The 18,015-nt window shown below is 35.1% G+C and overlaps 1 long non-coding RNA gene across 1 annotated transcript in view; it reads left to right on the forward strand.

Moving 5' to 3' along the window:
• LOC121076768 overlaps positions 1 to 18,015 on the forward strand; it is a 41,498-nt gene that overhangs the window by 635 nt on the left and 22,848 nt on the right. The window lies entirely within an intron of this gene.

The following is an 18,015-nucleotide window of genomic DNA, read 5'->3' on the forward strand; positions in this document are numbered from 1 at the left end:
TTCATATCTTTAATTTGGTGGATACCTTTCAATATTTATTACTGGACCTAGGAAGGTTTGTGTTACAGTATGCCATTTTCATGTATCTTTTGAATCTCTCTTATTGGTGTTCTGTAGCTAGGACAGCCAGCATGGAAGTTATTCTCTCTAGGACCAGTGTCTGTGTTTGAGTGAAAGAGAAAACAGTAATTGTGCTGAAAGCAAATAAGGAAAGAGATGTTGTCTGAAATCTAGACAACAGAACTTCAGAGCTATAGACATATAAATAGTTTTACATTCCACTTTCAATTTTAAGGTAAAATCAAGAAAATAAAAGTATTGTATACATTTACATTTTAAATTGTGTAATCATGTTATTATCTGAAACTAATACCATGCTGCTAAAATTTAGATAAAGTGTCCTGCAATGCATACAAAATGTTCATTTGTTGAAGGCCATTAAGTTAATTTCCTGGGAACAAGATTAAATGCAAGGCATTTACATAATCATTAGTTGTGAGGTGTAGAATAGATAATTAAATATTTCACCACATTAATCTATATTTAATTAACTGTGGTTCTATGATCCTTCTGTCTGAATATTAATATTGTGTAAATAAACAATTAGGATGCATGCTCACTTTGCAAAAGCTTTGTTGCAAAAAATGTGATCAAAGAAATTTTATGAAATTTACTTAAATTAATAAACACTTAAAGGTTTTGTAAAGCAGAACTATTGATCTTGAAAGTTTTGCTAAATAGCTGCAAGTACTATGGTTTTAACACTTTAATTCTTCAAGTGTTCAGTATGTCTGAGTTGTCATAACAAACTTCAAATTAGTGATAATATTTCCTATTATACATTTCACAGCCTATCATTTAAATTACTTAATATACTTTAAGCTACATAAAAAGCTAGTAAAGAATGCAGAATGAACTCTAAATTAAGTTTGGAAAACACAAGAAAGCAAAAGAAAATTAATGAATATTGTATTTTCTAGTAAAGAAATATACTTTGAGAGCTCCCATTTTCGTATTAAGGGGGTATAACGTGAAAATACTTATGCCATACCTAACAACATCAGACAAAATGTTTTTGTTCTTTCCTTTGAAAAAAATGCATTCTCACCAGAACCATTTTCAGCTTTGTAAATAGATGAACAACCTACAGAAGGCTGAACTAAAATTCAGAGCATTTTTTGTTTTGTGTAAATATAAGTTACTCATTTCTATTTGCCTATAGATCTTGATCTGATACTGTCTTCTGTTTCTAAGAAGTCAATATCTCTAGGAATTACTTGTACTAGAACACAGCTCTTATATATAGATGTATGAAGTGATGTTTTGATAAATGGCAAAGAAGTATCTTAGCATAACAGCGGCAGAGATACCTGTGAAAACATACCTGCCTGTACAGGGAACACAGTAAAAAAGGAGACTGTTATAACAGATTCTGGAATTTGGGGAGACAGTGTGTATTACAGGAGTCTTGTGCAGACCTTTGAGTTTCTGTGGACTGTGCTATGAAGCATGGCAGAAAGACTTGTTAGAAATTTTACTTCTGAAACTGAAAAATCCTAAATCTTCATTAGTTTTGATTTGCAAGGTACTGGGACATCTAAAAGTCTCAAGCTGAGATGGCTTTATACTTCTGAACATAGGTCTATCTGGAAAGTATCTTTGGTATTCTTCAGAGAAAGAAAGTGGTTTGGTTCAGGTTCTCTCCTTTGTGAGTTTTTGAAAAGCTCCAACTCATTATATATAAAAATACATACTCATATATATAAATGGATCAAACATAGGATCTATGTGTGTGGATACACAGAAATGTCTGAACCAAGTAGTTGCAAACCGTGCAGTAGCTAGAACTGTCCTGAAGGGTAAGGTGGGATGTATTGATGGGATTGGAAGAGGACCAAGATACCTCTTTAGACAGCTACCTGCGTTAGAACGGTTCCAATGCACTGTGAAACTATACCCCAATCTTAATTAATTTTTCTGTCTCTGTGAAATGGGATTTCACATTTTCTTCCTCAAGGTTTATTTCTAACACCAGAAGGTTGTCCTGTTCTTTCAGTAACTAAAACACACTAACACTGCTTTGAAGGCGATGTTTTTGCAAATGCAAATGACATTTAAATATTCTCTCTATCAGATTTTCATTGGGCCTTTTGAGGCATATGATTTCAATTGTGTAAGGTGCTTATATCATCATTTTTCTTTAAAGATTAATTTTAAAATATGTTTGGGAAAGACTGTAAATCAGAATAACAGTTGGAAGTTTCAAGAATCATTGATAATATTATACAGAGGTTTACTGTGTAATGCAAGACAAAATCATCAGTTATGAAGACTGAAAATGTAGTAAAATGGTGTTTTCTATGTGATGGGAGAAAGAATAAGCATGTAACAAATCATGAAGGCTTAGTATTGCCACTTGAGGTTTTAAACAGTACATTCTCCAAAAATATCAAGTTGAACTATTTCATGGATATTTGACACTCTTCGTTATTTTTTGCAGTAGCACAAATAGGGTCATGAAGGTCAGGAAGAAAAAGAATAAAGAATATCTCCAGATAAATTGAAAGTAGGCAGCTGGCATAGAACAAGTGAAAGCTGCAGTAGAAATGGAGAGCATCGATTAATGTAGGTATACCATGACATGCATTCTGCTGGCTAGTTGAGGTAAAAGTTAGGAAACATTAGAAATTAGTTAAAACAAAGAGGGATAAAGCTGTGTTTCTAACAACCCATAATTTATATATATACATATATACATATATATATATATAAAGAAGGTGTAGTGGATATAAAATGTTGTTAATAAAACTAGAAAACCAGAAAAGCAATTAAAAGCTATGCTCAGAGCTAATGTGAAGGTGCACTAGCAGTTAATGTATGACAGTGTTGTCTAGTATGAGGGAACTAATACAAACAAGCTGGCCAGAGTAACAGTAATTCAACAAATACGTGTAAAGTTACCACAGTTGCCTGGAAATTCGAATTGATTTCAGGGAGTACTTGAAAAAGTAGCACTGTGTATTCTGAGGATGTAGCTTTTGAGTAGGATTGTTTTGTTTTCATTTAAATGAATGCAGGCTAGTATATTGTACTTCTTGGAGAAATATTAACTAGTATTCATGCAGAAACTCATTATCAAACTAGGGAAAAATAAGAAGAAAAAAAAAAAAAAAAAAAGCTAAGCTGTCCTTGGTGTATTTTGAAGTAATTCATGAATTCTTGATAACTGAATGGATTCTTGATAACCTATAGAGTTAGTAATAAGAACAGCAGAGACTGGTCCACAGTCAGGAAAAAATGATAAATTAGTAAGTCTTTGTCTAGAAAAAGGAAGGTTTTGAGTATGATCTTGGTTATGTGCTTCTGAGAATATCAAAATGGACAAGGCCCTAGGATCAGAATTGCTAAATTTTAATTCCACCACTACTACTGTGTCATTAGCTGTGAGAGTTTAGCACACTGATAAAAGCACTCAAAATCAGTAGATCTTCTTTAACATTGTACATGAGGCTGTAGTGTTTGTGGGAGTTTTTACTGTGAGTGATTAGTATTGCATTGCTTGACTGTCCTAATCCACCCATAAAAATGAGAGATCCTCTAGACTTGCCTAAGAATACTGCAGTAAGACAGTATTTATTGGAATAGCTTGTGGAATGTCAACAAATAGAAACTGCTAATGCAAAGTAATGCTTGTGGAAACTCATCTAAGAGAAGCTTTAATGCAAAGTATTATAACCTACAATGAAAGAATTGAAGACTACTTATTTGTAATTACTATACTATCAAAATTGCTGTTCATTCGGGTCCTCTTTCATAACCATTTTTGAGCAGGATGTTTTGCAAAGACATAAAGAGATTGATTTCCACTGCTACGCTGACAAATATCACATAGCTTTGTGTATGTTTTAAACTTAAGAACTATATATTACTGCTTCTCAATATGTACCGTCTTCTTGGGAGCTACTGATGTAATGCAATTCTCTTGAGACAATATGATTGTGCGGTGAGATTATGCCCTAAAAAGATTATCTTCAGACACAGTCATCATCTGACAAGATTATCTGGAGAGATGATGTTGATAATTAGCTAGACATGTGGAAGGCTGATCTAGAAAATGTAACAAGAAGAGTGCAAACTAGACTGAGCATTTTGTTTAACCTCAGCTCTGAGACTATGGAGTATATTAACCTGTTTATATCTATACAAGCCTTCACACTGTCTTTCAGAGGTAGAGGCTGATGGGTAAAAAAACCATGAGACATTTTTTTGCACATTTTAGAACTGGACATTTCTGCTTTATTTGGTCAATCTAGCATAAATTGTAGGATCTAGTTAAAGAAAGGTCAATGCTTTCACAGAAACACATTAAAAACTATTTTATTTATTTGATAGCTAATGGATATTAAGCTTGAAGTACATTGTATACAGTTGGGACCTGAAATAATGCTTTATTTTGCCTGACAATTACTATTCATCAGTTTCCGGTTGCTGAAGCAATGTCATGTTTGGTGTTTTCTCGTAGGCATGGGAAAAGACAGATGATGTCAACTTCCCTTATATGTTTGCGTACCAAATACACCGATTCTTGGTAGTACATGAGGATTAGTAACATCAGTATCTTAAGACAATATCCTCATAAAGAGAGCAAAGAGACAAGTATTTTACTGTTTCCAAGGGAAGAAAACTTGAAAACATACTGGTTTATTTTAAGTTCTTGAAGCCTCTGCAAAGTTGAAGTAAATAGTGTTACTGCTGCCAAGAAGCTGTAAGCTTTAGATGAGAGTTAATGTGTTGGAGAGTGTCCAGGTATGAAATGATCAAAAGGATGTAGGTCTGGAGGTTTTAGCTATGCTGATGAGTTGAAGAATAAGAAGTTACAAAGTCAAACTTTGAGCTGACCTTAAATATTCACAGGCAACACTTATGTAAACAAACACCATGTTTTCTTCATGAAAATTAAATGAGTCTTCTGTTTTTTTTGGTGGGGTGTTGTTGTTGTTATGTTTGTGCTTTTGATTGACCTCAATGTGGATGTTGCACTTGGAGATAAGTTTATTAAAGGGCCATAAAACTGAGTATGTTTTTGATGACATCTATCAAGGTCACCCCAAATCAGCAGTTAATCCAAGTATGTAATCTGTTGCTTATACTATACACATATAAAACTTGTCTTTAGGGAAAGAATCCTCTGCTAGTATTGGCAGTCTTCAGAGTTAGGGAGTTAGGAGGGATGTTAGAATGTGTTGGGAGTGGAAGGTTAATTTTTACCCTTTCTTTTTGTATCAGACTATAAACACAGATCATCTTGGTGAGCCAGCTTTGGAACAGCCAAGCAAAAAGCTTAGAGATTCCCTTGAGCAATGGCATATCAACTGCCTGCTAAATCACAGAGCTATCATATATGTGACAAATATTCTATCACTGTACAGTCTTCACTCAGAAGAAATCTGAGGTTAAAAGAACAAAAAACATGAAATACTCTTGAAACAACTCCAGCGGGTAAGCCTGCTAGCTAGGATTGACCTACAGCTTTCACACAGGGAAGAGAACAACTCTTTTGATAGTTCTGTTTACAGAATTTGTCTGCCATCCTTCATTTAGTATTACATTCTTCATTTAAATTAAAAAAGTAAAAAAGTTGAAGAAATATTTTAAGTAATCTATAGACATTAAATACTTCTTGATCACTCAGCCCTCTCTGAAGAAGACTCAGTAAAACCATCTCAATAAGATTGTATTCCCCTTTTGTTCCAAGATGAGCTTATGTCTCTGCATTAATTTATTTTCTTCTATTCCACAGATAATTAATAGAAGATACTGGGAAGTGCTTAACTTTACTTCAACCTATTTGAAGTTTATTACCCCTGTGACTCATACATCACAACCACCAAAAATGGATAAATTGTAAAATCTACAATACTAAATCTTCACTTCAAGGACTACTACTCCCAAATCTCCTAGCAGTACATTTTTAGACTGCCCTTTCTAATAACTTAGTTTCCCACTGAGTAAAAAGCTTTTAGTACATTGAAAATGGAGCAGTGTTATTCTTAGCTATTTGATTCTCAAACTTCCAGTTCTGCTATGGTTCAAGTGGCAGATCCTTCACATACTCACTCAGCAAACCATTTTTATTACATTAATGTGAAATACTTCTTTGTGACATGTAATAATTTCCTCAAATTGTCATTTGATTGATGCAATAACAATATATTTGGCTACATCTAAATTTCTACATATCTTAAACATTGAATAAGACATTTTGAAAATGGCACTAACTTCAGAAATCTCAAACTCTTTCCTGCTTCTTTAAGTTTAATAAAATCAGGTAACATAATCCTACATTATAATGCTACAAGTGGTGCTTATAATACCCACATACAACTTTTGAAGAAGAAAGAATATGGAATTTTCCATGAGGTTCACAGGTAGTTAGGTATCTGTCAGAAATTACTGAAAAAGTAGAAATACGAATGAATTTTAACATTAAAAACAAAGAATTAAAATAATTCTGAATGAAGGGAAATTTATTCATAACACAAAATGAGAAAAACATTGTTTGAATGTGAGAGTAAAGAGAGCTTTAGGAATGGCTAAGTGAATTTTAAGTTACAAAGTAGAGAGAAGGTTAACCTGTATATAGCACACTTTTTGTCAATTCTTTGTTTAAGGAGAAGAGACAACAGTGATCATTAGTTCAATCTCATGTCAATGCTTCTTACATAACATACGAAAATCCCTCATTTGATGGGGAAAATGTCTTAGAAAGCTACCTGATCTTGATTTTTGAATGAAACAAATCCTGGAAGTTCTAAGTAGATACTAAACAGAACACAGAGAATGTATGTGAAAGAAAAAATATATCTGATATATGATAAGAAAAATCTGAGTTTACAACCCAGTTTATTTGAATGCTAATTTGATGTTCGTACTTCAGTACTGTAAGTAGGCTTATAGATCACAGAATCACAGAATCACAGAATCATCTAGGTTGGAAGAGACCTCCAAGATCATCTAGTCCAACCTCTGTCCTAACACTAACAAAACCTCCACTAAACCATATCACTAAGGACTACATCTAAACGTCTTTTAAAGACCTCCAGGGATGGCGACTCAACCACTTCCCTGGGCGGTCCTAACAACCCTTTCAGTAAAGAAGTTCTTCCTAATATCCAACCTAAACCTCCCCTGGTGCAACTTTAGCCCATTCCCCCTCGTCCTGCCACCAGGCACGTGGGAGAATAGACCAACCCCCACCTCTCTACAGCCTCCTTTAAGTTACCTATAGAGAGCAATGAGGTCTCCCCTGAGCCTCCTCTTCTCCAGGCTAAACAACCCCAGCTCCCTCAGCCGCTCCGCATAAGACTTGTTCTCCAGACCCCACACCAGCCTCGTCGCCCTTCTCTGGACTCTCTCGAGCACCTCCATGTCCTTGTTGTAGCGAGGGGCCCAAAACTGAACACAGTACTCGAGGTGCGGCCTCACCAGAGCTGAGTACAGGGGGACAATCACCTCCCTAGACCTGCTGGCCACACTGCTTCTTATACAAGCCAGGATGCTGTTGGCCTTCTTGGCCACCTGAGCACACTGCTGGCTCATATTCAGCCGACTATCAACCAGTATTCCCAGGTCCTTCTCCGCCAGGCAGCTTTCCAGCCACTCATCTCCCAGTCTGTAGCGCTGCTTGGGGTTGTTGCGCCCCAGGCGCAGGACCCGGCACTTGGCCTTGTTGAACTTCATACAGTTGACCTCAGCCCATTGGTCCAGCCTATCCAGATCCTCCTGCAGAGCCTTCCTGCCCTCGAGCAGATCGACACACACCTAACTTGGTGTCATCTGCAAACTTACTGAGGGTGCACTCGATCCCCTCGTCCAGGTCATCGATAAAGATATTAAAGAGGACTGGCCCCAGCACTGGGCCCTGGGGGACTCCACTAGTAACCGGCCTCCAACTGGATTTGACTCCGTTCACCACAACTCTGGGCCCGGCCATCCAGCCAGTTTTTAACCCAACGAAGCGTACGCCAGTCCAAGTCACGAGCAGCCAGTTTCTTGAGGAGAATGTTGTGGGAAACAGTGTCAAAAGCCTTACTGAAGTCAAGGTAGATCACATCCACAGCCTTCCCCTCATCCACCAGGCGTGTCACTTGGTCATAGAAGGAGATCAGGTTCGTCAAGCAGGACCTACCTTTCATAAACCCATGCTGACTGGGCCTGATCGCCTGGCTGCCCTTCAAGTGCCTCGTGACGCCATTCAAGATAATCTGCTCCATGAGCTTCCCTGGCACTGAGGTCAAACTAACAGGCCTATAGTTCCCCGGGTCTACCCAGATAGTCCCTGCAAATATATATCATGTGAACAAATGGTCCAAATATTTTCTGTATATCACAGTTCAATATTTCTTACTCCATATTGCACTCACTGCAAACTACACTTATATAGCCAATATATTGCTAAATGTGTTTTAAGTAGTTACAGAAAGGTTCTTCAACAACACCTCCACTTGCATTAGTTTGATTTGAAGGAAGTTTGTGAAATGATAACTAGAAGCATGATCAAATGAGGAAATGAAGAATCCGCAGCTTTCATCTAATATCTTTCAGAAGCTTTTCTGAGTATAGAATGTAAATTGCAGAAACTTGTGACCATCTTTGAGTTACGCAGTTTGTTCCATATGAGAAATTATTGTTTCTCACAAGAAAATACACATACAGTATCCTAGTATAAAGTAAAATACATTCAGAGCTGATGACTCTCTTGTGCCTAGCTTACTTCTATCAAAATAGCTTGTGAGCAATTGTGACATTGGTATGAAATGAAAAAAAAAACACCAACTCTTTTAACAGTACTCTCCCAATAAATTTTTGCATTTTCCCTATAACATTTACAATTGCATCACTTTTATCCAAAGGGGTATATTGCTTTCAGGTAAAGAGTGAGATAAAAAACATACTATTGTCCAATATCCACAAGTTCCTTCTGGACCGTGTTCCATTAATTCTAGAATTAGATACATATCCACAGAGTCTATGTCCCACACAGATATATAGATATATAAAGATATATATAGATATATAAAGATATATAGAGAGAAATATATAAAGATATATATATATCTTTTTCATTGTGTAGATTCTTAAGAAAATTAAAAAAAAAAAAGAAATAGTGGCAACAGAAGGTACTGAAGAGTTCTAGAGTTCTGAATCACACTATATTGTTATAGAACATACTTTATAGTACATAGAGAATTCAGGTTGAGTGGTCTTTCACTCAACCTCCCTGTTCTCACTAACACATAATTTATTAGAAATTATTTACAGGATGATTTTTTTTCTGAGATTATATCAGCCCACAGCCAGGCCTCCTTAAAGCAAAGAAATAATTAAATAAAATGATAAAAGAGGAAGGATTCTGCACAAAATCAATTCATAATTTTTCTGTAATATTTTTACTTGGAAAATGAACTTTATTGTTCTTCTCCTTCCATTCCATTAAAGTTATCATTCAATTCTATTCTAACTCCAAACAGCTTACCAGAAAAACAGCAAGCTAGGTCTGAATGTTGTCCCTGAGGAAGGCAAGTTTGTGAAAGCAGTTTATGTCAAGATTTTACTTTTATAATTATTGAGCCATACCTTGCTGCACTAGGACTTTTGACTGATTTTATTCATGGATCAAAGTACTGCTCAACATGCACGAATGTCCAGGGACTGTTTATATAAAGATCAAAGATGTACATAAGCAGGGCAAACTTATCAAGTGTAATTGCATCAGGGTCCACAGTTTATTAAGGCCCAGGAGACAGATTCTGAAGATCAGGAAAGGCAGCCTCAGCGCTAGTGGTCCTGTGTTCCATTGTTTGCACTAGGGCCAGTGCCAGTTGTTCTAAACTATGACATGTAAACACAACTAAAAACAAAAATCTCAGTCTTTGCAGTATTTCTTTCCTTTGATGCCAGCCTATTAAATTATCTATAGATAATCCCATTATTTCCAGTATGATAGTGTTATATACTGACAAGCAGAGTGTACATTCCAGTAAATTTTAAAAGTCATTCTTTTAGTATATCTGCAGTACTTAATTTATGCCAAAAGGCCTTCCATTTGAATTTTCTTTGTATATTCCCTTTGCTAAATTATTACCATTTTTCCTCTACTCGAGTTCATTTGACAAACAGGAATTTCCCTTTGAGTTGAAGACATGATGTCCGCTGAGAAGTAATTCTCACTGCATGTACCTACAGGGCGAGGAAGCAAGTAATCCAGGCAGAGAGCAATATCAGAAACTGGGAGTGCCTAAAACTCCACTGGACTCTGGGAAAACCTTGCTCCTGGGTTCCTGTGAATATGAGTACCAAATAGGAAATTTATTATGTGCTCAGTCTTTTCAATCAGAAGTAACATGCAGGTATCTTTTTCCTTTTTTTTTTTTTTTTTTTGTTTCCTTAAATGGGAATGTTTTTTGATGCAGGAAGCAATTTATCAGAGGAAACGAAATTAGTATTTTCACCCACATCTTTTTTTTCTTTTTTTTTTTTTTTAATCGTCAACCATTCTCTATCATTTTTAAGCAGTTTTCCACTTTAAAAGTCATCTTCAGTAGACAGATAAACTGTCTATAAAAAAAATCACTTTTGTCAATCAGCGTCAAGTTTCCAAAAAATCTTTGTGTGATATTATTCTCATAGTAAGAGTTGAAAATAAAATTTTGAGTAGGAAAAGGGAGTCTTTCCCTGGAGTTAATGAAAAAATGTATTTCCAATAATTGAGGCTGATACTTGTGTATTTAGGCTTCTTCTCACAATGCTGAATGTTTCAGCCAGATATGGAAGCAAGATACAATGACAACAGGAAAGTCATTATACTTCTAGTCTTTCCAGGGAAATAAATAGTTCCTGCGTTTCCATTCCAAGTTGTCAGAGCATTTAATCTAGAATGAAATTGAAGAGTGGTGATGAGACATTCAGAAGTTTTTATAATTCAGTCTAGGGCCCAGAGAAAGGAGAAAGTATAAATAGAAACAAAAAAGGCTTAGCTAGCTCATTTTGTGATTTTCTACATCAAAGTGTTACTCTAAGTTAATTTATTGAGCTAAAAGGCAACAAGAATGTTATTATTAAAAAATAAAGAAACAGAAACTTGTGATTTATTGTTCACTGTGAACACAAGTGTGACATTCTTTTTGAAAAAAAGAAAGATTATATTATGAAACAATATAAATTACTTTCTGGAAATAGAATATCTTTTAAATAAAGTATAGGGATGTTTCATATCTTTACCATACTTCATAAAAGAATTTAAGTGTGTGTTTGAGAGCAGCTCATGAGTTATGAGAAATGACCAATAATAATAATAATAATAATAATAATTTATTATTATTATTATTTATTATTATTATTATTATTATTATTATTTACCAGCGGAAGGTTTAAGGCAAGTAATGGGAACACGTACAAATGTCTCAGGTGGTCACCTATTCTTATAGTTCTAGTGAATCTTCAGACTAATTTGAATTCTTTCAAGCTTGAATTCATAGTCTGAAACACTGAAATCAATTTAATTTGTATTCATCTGATAGCTGAAAAAAGGAAGCCTGACTAGAGAAGGGTATGTACCCTGTGTAGAGGTATGTCTCTATTTAAAATCAGCTGTTGCCATACACTATGCTTAATGTTAACCTGTACACAAGGTTAATATCTTCATAGCATACAGCTCAGCAAAGGTTATAAACACGGTGTTGGTATGAAATGGATTATCCACCCTACAAAATTTCTTTGTAAATTCAAGCAAGTTCCTATTCTGCTTGAAGATAAAACCCAGTTCTGTTTTAAAACTTAAGTAGAAATACAGTAGAGAACAGTCAGATAATCTATAGTTAAGTGCAGACTTAGCAAGTAAGAGGTTCAAGATTTTGCTATTCCTTATTCTGAGCAACCATTTGAATCCTTGGCCGTATCCTTTCTTTCCCCAGCTGTGATAGAGAAGTCAATTAAAAGCAAGTTTTATAAAAGATTGTGGAATAGGTGGAATACCAATGGTGGGTGGTTATGGGTTCTAACTTTGCAGTACTCAACCTATGATAAAAAGAAAAATGTTAAGTAGAAAAAGTACATAATGAGAAGTGAGAAGAGAATCGAAGGAAGTAGTGAAAGATAAACTGTGATAGTATGTTTAGCTATGCTATGCTACATAACTCTCTTTGTGGCAGGAGAAGATGGGTGTGAGTTTCCTGGTTTTCTGTCTTCAGTGTAATATGAAGTGATAGTCCTGGAGGCAAAAAACTAAGAACTAATGAACTCCAGAACATGGAGAAGCCTAAAGCTGGATATAAGCTTTTAGAGAGTGAGTCTGAGTTTTCTGTTAGCCTGAGAGCAGAGAGCCTTTCTGTCAGACAGAAGAGGTCATGGGTGAGGAATTCTCAGCTAGATCAGACCTGATAAGCAGTATGACAGAAACTGAAATTCTTCTGACATACACAATGTAAACTCTGCTTAAAGACAAAGCAGGTTCAGAAAGCAATGGCCAAGAAAAAGCTCATTTGTGTGGGCTTTTTGTTCTAAGCGTATTCTTCTAATCATTTCTTTGTGTAAAGGGAGTGCAGCAGCTCCTTCCCAGAAGCTGAAAATGAAGCATAGTAGTTATATTTTCCTAAATGTGACTTCTTTAATATTGCTTTTTTAAGCTGAAGATGTATGTATTGAATTAGTAGCATATATATGTATTCAGATTTCATGCTGCTATTCACTTACCAGTCTCCCTCTACAAGTGAGATTTACTTTTTTGCTTTCACTATAAAGCATAATTGCATTCTGTGCTCAGCTCTGACTGAGTTTAAGAACAAACCTGATTTGTTTGTAATCACAGGTGCTTCTGCATTGAATCATGAATCAGCCCTTGAATTTTCAGGAATGTTTGAAATTTGTATTTGTTTTACTGATGAAAAGATTACTCCCTCCTACCATGAATAATACTTTACATCTACAATTAGCAAAACATTTGAAGATTCTGAAGCTTCCTGTTTTTTTTTTTTTTTTTAATTTGTCTTGTTTTTTGCCTTTTTTGGTGCATCTCATCTAGAACTACATTTACAAAATCCCTGGTCTATGCTGCTGATGTTTAGATTTCAATCAGTAACCAAGCACATTAAATCAGCCCATTAAGCTTCATGATCCCCTATAAAAACAACTTCAGTACGTAAGTTCAGGGCAACTGCCCATATTGCTCAATTTCTTAGTAGCAGGATAGGATGAAATGGTGCTGAGGATTCCTTTTCCAAAAGCATGGGAGAGATAATTCTTTGTATTGATTTAGTTCTTAATAAAGTTTGAAACTCTGCTGGAAAAGAAGACTTCATAGTAAAACTAAAATAGTGTATGATAAGTTAGAAATTCAAGCATTCACATCAGAACTCTGACCTACATTTCATCTGGAAAGAAGAGGTTAGCTAAATGAAGCAACTGGACAACTGAATGTGTCTGGGGGCATCTTTATAGGTTTCCCATGCCTCTTGGGAACATCTAAGATTGCAAATTGCCAGTGTAGTAGCTGGATTTAGACACATTAGAGAACGTTTTGGTGGAAAAAAGCTTGAGGAAGGAGAAAACTTTCATATAAAGGAGAAGAAAGGTGTATTGAGAAGATAATTATTAAATCCTATCAGTTTAGATACATATTTAGAAAAAGTGTTTTATTGGATGCATATATAAAGCATAGTCTAATCTGTCCCAGATATGATTCTACCATTAAGAAGCCTACTGATGGGTGGAAAACTCCTTTTTGTCAGGATAAAGAGAAAAAAAGGCAAGAATATTCACTCATACGTTTCAAACTTTCTTTTGAAGATATGTCCCAGATAATACAAAATAAGCTGATACGGCCTGATCTGGGAACCTAACATCTGTATTTGGATCCAAATCTGAATCTTTCAAAGTATAAGGAGAACTATCTGAACTTTTACTTTGTGAATAATGTACAGTGAATACTGAAATAAAGGAGGAGGGATGGAAAGAAAAAGATTACGCCTTTTCTGGGGAGGAAGAAGGTGTACGGAGCTCTTCCTGTATTACTTACTCAAGTTCACAATTACTGAGGGAGTGACAATTTTTTTGTAAGTAACGATATACACATATGTATTATGCTTTACTAGTACTACTTTCAAAAGTGTTACATTAGTTTAACAAAAAGCACTATAAAATAGCAACCCAGACTGGATGTAGGAAGATTTTTATTTTTTTTTTTAATATCTTTTTATAAATGTAAAAGAATTCAGGATAGCTGTATTATTTGGGAGAAAACATGTTACAGTTTCCCTTGCCTGAATTCGAAGCTAACTACCTCAGGGTTCAGTTTCATGGTCTGCTTAAGCTGATCTGGCTGGAGGGCTGTCACTGAAAAGAGCAATCTTGATCTCCTGGCTACATGTCCTCCCCACCTCCCATGTTTCCACTAGCCTGGGTGAAAACTAACCCACTGAGGGGTGGGAGGGAATTCAAGTAGCAGCCCTGCACAGTAATTAGGGCTGAAATAGTGATGACAGCTGAGGTGATTAGAAAGACTTCATTGTCAAGATTCCACAGATAAAAGAACTCTATTTAAACAACAGTATCTTCCACAGATCTTATTTGGAAGTAGCTGTTTGTACAGTATTTAAGGCCATATTATTCCTGTCCTCTTTATGGAATAAAATTAATATAAATTACTCAGCTTATCTGTTTCCTTCAGTAAATTATCCAAAAGGTTCTATGTATGGAAGTATCTATTCCTAATAAAGCAAAGCAGGAGATGTTTCCATCCTGCTTTGATCATAATATCCAGAGCCGGGATCTGAATCTCCCAGCTTTCTATCTTTGTGCATTTATGCTTGTGGAAACTGTGTTTAAGTCATTATGAAATCAGTATGACAGTCCTTTGTATGTCAGTGATTCATATCCAGTTGGAACACAGGTAAATGACTATAGAAATGTGTGTTAGGGCAGAATTGCTCTATGTCAAGAAAGAATACTAGCCCTTGAGCCAATACATCTCAACAAAAGGTGTCATCATTCTCCTGGGAGCAACACTTCGTCCAGAGTAACTGGCTTTTACATATCAATTAGCATTAATGCACAAGAAAATACATTTAGAGATATTCAAAGTATTTGTTATCTTAATTCACGTTAAGATTTTAATACATTGGCTTATATGGGCTGTGTTCTGTTCAATGTTTCCTTCACTATATTTAATAAATCCCTGTTACAGCATGTTTTTTTTTTTTTTTTCATTTGCTTATGCCTATCACATGCAATGATAATTCTGTTTAATGTACAAAGCTTACTCCTGCTTAATTTCACTGGAACTGTAAGGAGATATGGGCTTTCTTGGTGACTTCCGTTCAACCAACTGTTTCTCAGTGATGTCTGGTCAGAGTACAAACTGTGATACTCTTTTGACGAAATGTTGATGGCATTAAGGAGGTTTCATTATATTTGAGAGACTGCAGTTAATAGATGAAGTTGTTCCCACAGTGCAGATAATATAAATTATAAAAGAAGGAAAAAAGTCTCCTTATATTTTAAAAGGGTAACACTTAAATTATGATGATTTCATTTTGGTCATATCTCAGAACCTTAGAATGATGCTGTCTGAAGATGAAAAACTGATTCTTGTTGAAGTAGTCTAATGAAAGTGTACTAAAAGTGCTGTGGTTTTTTTTTTATTAATGTATTTTATTAATTCAAGTATTTAACAGCCTGAACAAAATATTATTATTAAGAATTCAGAGGTAAACTCTAGAAAGTAAATGTCTGCCTCCTTTTCGAATGCAGTTAGAAGTCCTGTGCCTTCCCTTGATATTTGCTGATTATAGCTAAGATTTTCATCTGATACCATTCGTGTACACTATTTTTGCTATGCAGATTGTAAACGTGGAATCACAGTACTATGACAGCATATATATTACATTAATAGGTAAGAAATTTGGTAAATAGTAGGGAGAAATTCTTCTGTTGAAGCCTACCTTTTCAGTGTCATTTCTGAAGGAAATACAGAATACCTCCCACTTGTACAGTACCAGAGTTAATGGGAGCAGAATGTATGTACTACATAACAGAAAATATTCTTCTGTATCCTAACTATTTTAACTTGCCTTTTAGCTCCGCTTCCTTGTCCTGAAGTTTAAGGCCAGCTACCATTTTCAATTTAGCTTCACGTGCACTGTAGCAATGCAAACTCTTGTTTTGTATTTCATAAAACTAGATCAGGGGAATGCAATACTGTTCCTTTGGCAACAATTATGAGAAAATGAAAAACTGGTGTTTTCATCCAGTGAAGTTACCTCCACCAAAAGTAACGGCTCAGTCGTAATTTAGGCCGCCAGCTTATAAACCTGTAGGCAGGTAAGAAATTTAACACACCTGAATACTCCCTTTGAACTAAATCAGATTATTCAGTAGTGTAAAGTGTCTCAACTGCCTGAATGTCTGCAGGATCAGGACCTCAGACTGCAAACATAAACACCAAAGTAATTTCCCTCTTGCTGTGCTGTTTAGCCCTGCTCTCCCATTCAATGCAATTGAACTAGTGGATGGGCCATTTTCAACTCCAATGTTCTATTATCAAAGGCTATAGTGGGAGTAAAGGGGTACATAAACACATTTTTTAATTATAAAACATAGTAGTTGAAAACATTTATATAGCAAGGAAAATCATAACTTAAAAAAAAAAAAAAAAATAATAAAAAAGACAACATCCAGAGATGAGACTGGGGATTACATCAGTTCTTATCATTAAATTCGTTCACAATTTCAGTGACAAGATTTTTAAAGACACAGTATCACATAGTTTAGGACTATATTTAAATTGGTTGGCAAAAATGTTTTTGAAGACAAAGACTTCCTTTAGTAAAAGAAAATATCCTTGCAAACCAAATGAAATGCTTATCTTTGTTACAATCTTCTTGATAAGTTTTTAATAGCAACTGTTTTTTTCAGCTGTTAGGAGCTGATTGATAGAGTTTAAGTTCTAGTTATCTTTCTGAGTGTATATTTTGACACTCTAAATATCATCTTAATAAGATTTGCTGAGCCAATGAATTTTATGTCATCAAGACAGTCACAGCAGTAACTTAGACACAGACATATCTATGCTTTAGTTTTATTTTTTAGCTTTTTTTTTTTTTTTTTTTCTCTGCTCAGACAGATCTGGTAGCCCATGCTAGTCATTCCACCATGATTAGCCCGAAGTTAGGTCTTTATTACAATGAAGATATATCCTTAAATATGACATAAAGTTTATCACTTTTATTTCATCTTCCTTCTCTCTGTACCAATCAGTAACTAATCTTGCATCTGCCTTGGAAAATTAAGGCTTTAAAATAGAAAACATCCCCTTAAAACTATGTATTCTGAATCTTTTCAGGCTTAGTTATTTTTGAAGTTGCATCCCAATATAACTTTGATTACTATTTAGAAGCTTTTTGTCTCTCCTCTAACTACAGTAAAATATGAAAAAAAAAAAAAAAAGAAGTCTCACAAATATGGAATTTTCTTAAAAAGAATGATAGGAATATTAATAAGTTTCAGTCAGTTTTCCACTCAGACTAAAATGGCTTTCAATGAATGCATGAATTTCCTAAATACACAAATTGTCTTCCAACACCATGGTATAAAAAAGTCCATCTTTCTATAGGCAAGTTACTGAAGTACATGAAGAAATCCTTCAATGATCTTATATTCAGAAAGAGCTGAAACTGTGTACAGAGTAGTAAGGAAAGCTGTTACTCTTCCATGTTAAATCTATGTATGGATCTTCACTGTGCATTTGTGTTATGCAGAGGAAAACTTATACTGAAATGGGACTTCTGGCAAAACATAAAGATGTATCTGAAGGGTAAGAAGGAGCTTGTGTTCATGCTGACCTTCAGCATGTATCTGGCCATGTGGGTGCTAGAACAAATATCATGGATAGAGTGTGTAATTGTGACACCCTCCTATAGATGACAATCCACTTTTGTGGTGTTCTCTCTAGAGCCCAGACTT

This window comes from Cygnus olor, chromosome 12, assembly GCF_009769625.2.
Source record: "Cygnus olor isolate bCygOlo1 chromosome 12, bCygOlo1.pri.v2, whole genome shotgun sequence".
NCBI classification, from domain to species: Eukaryota; Metazoa; Chordata; class Aves; order Anseriformes; family Anatidae; genus Cygnus; species Cygnus olor.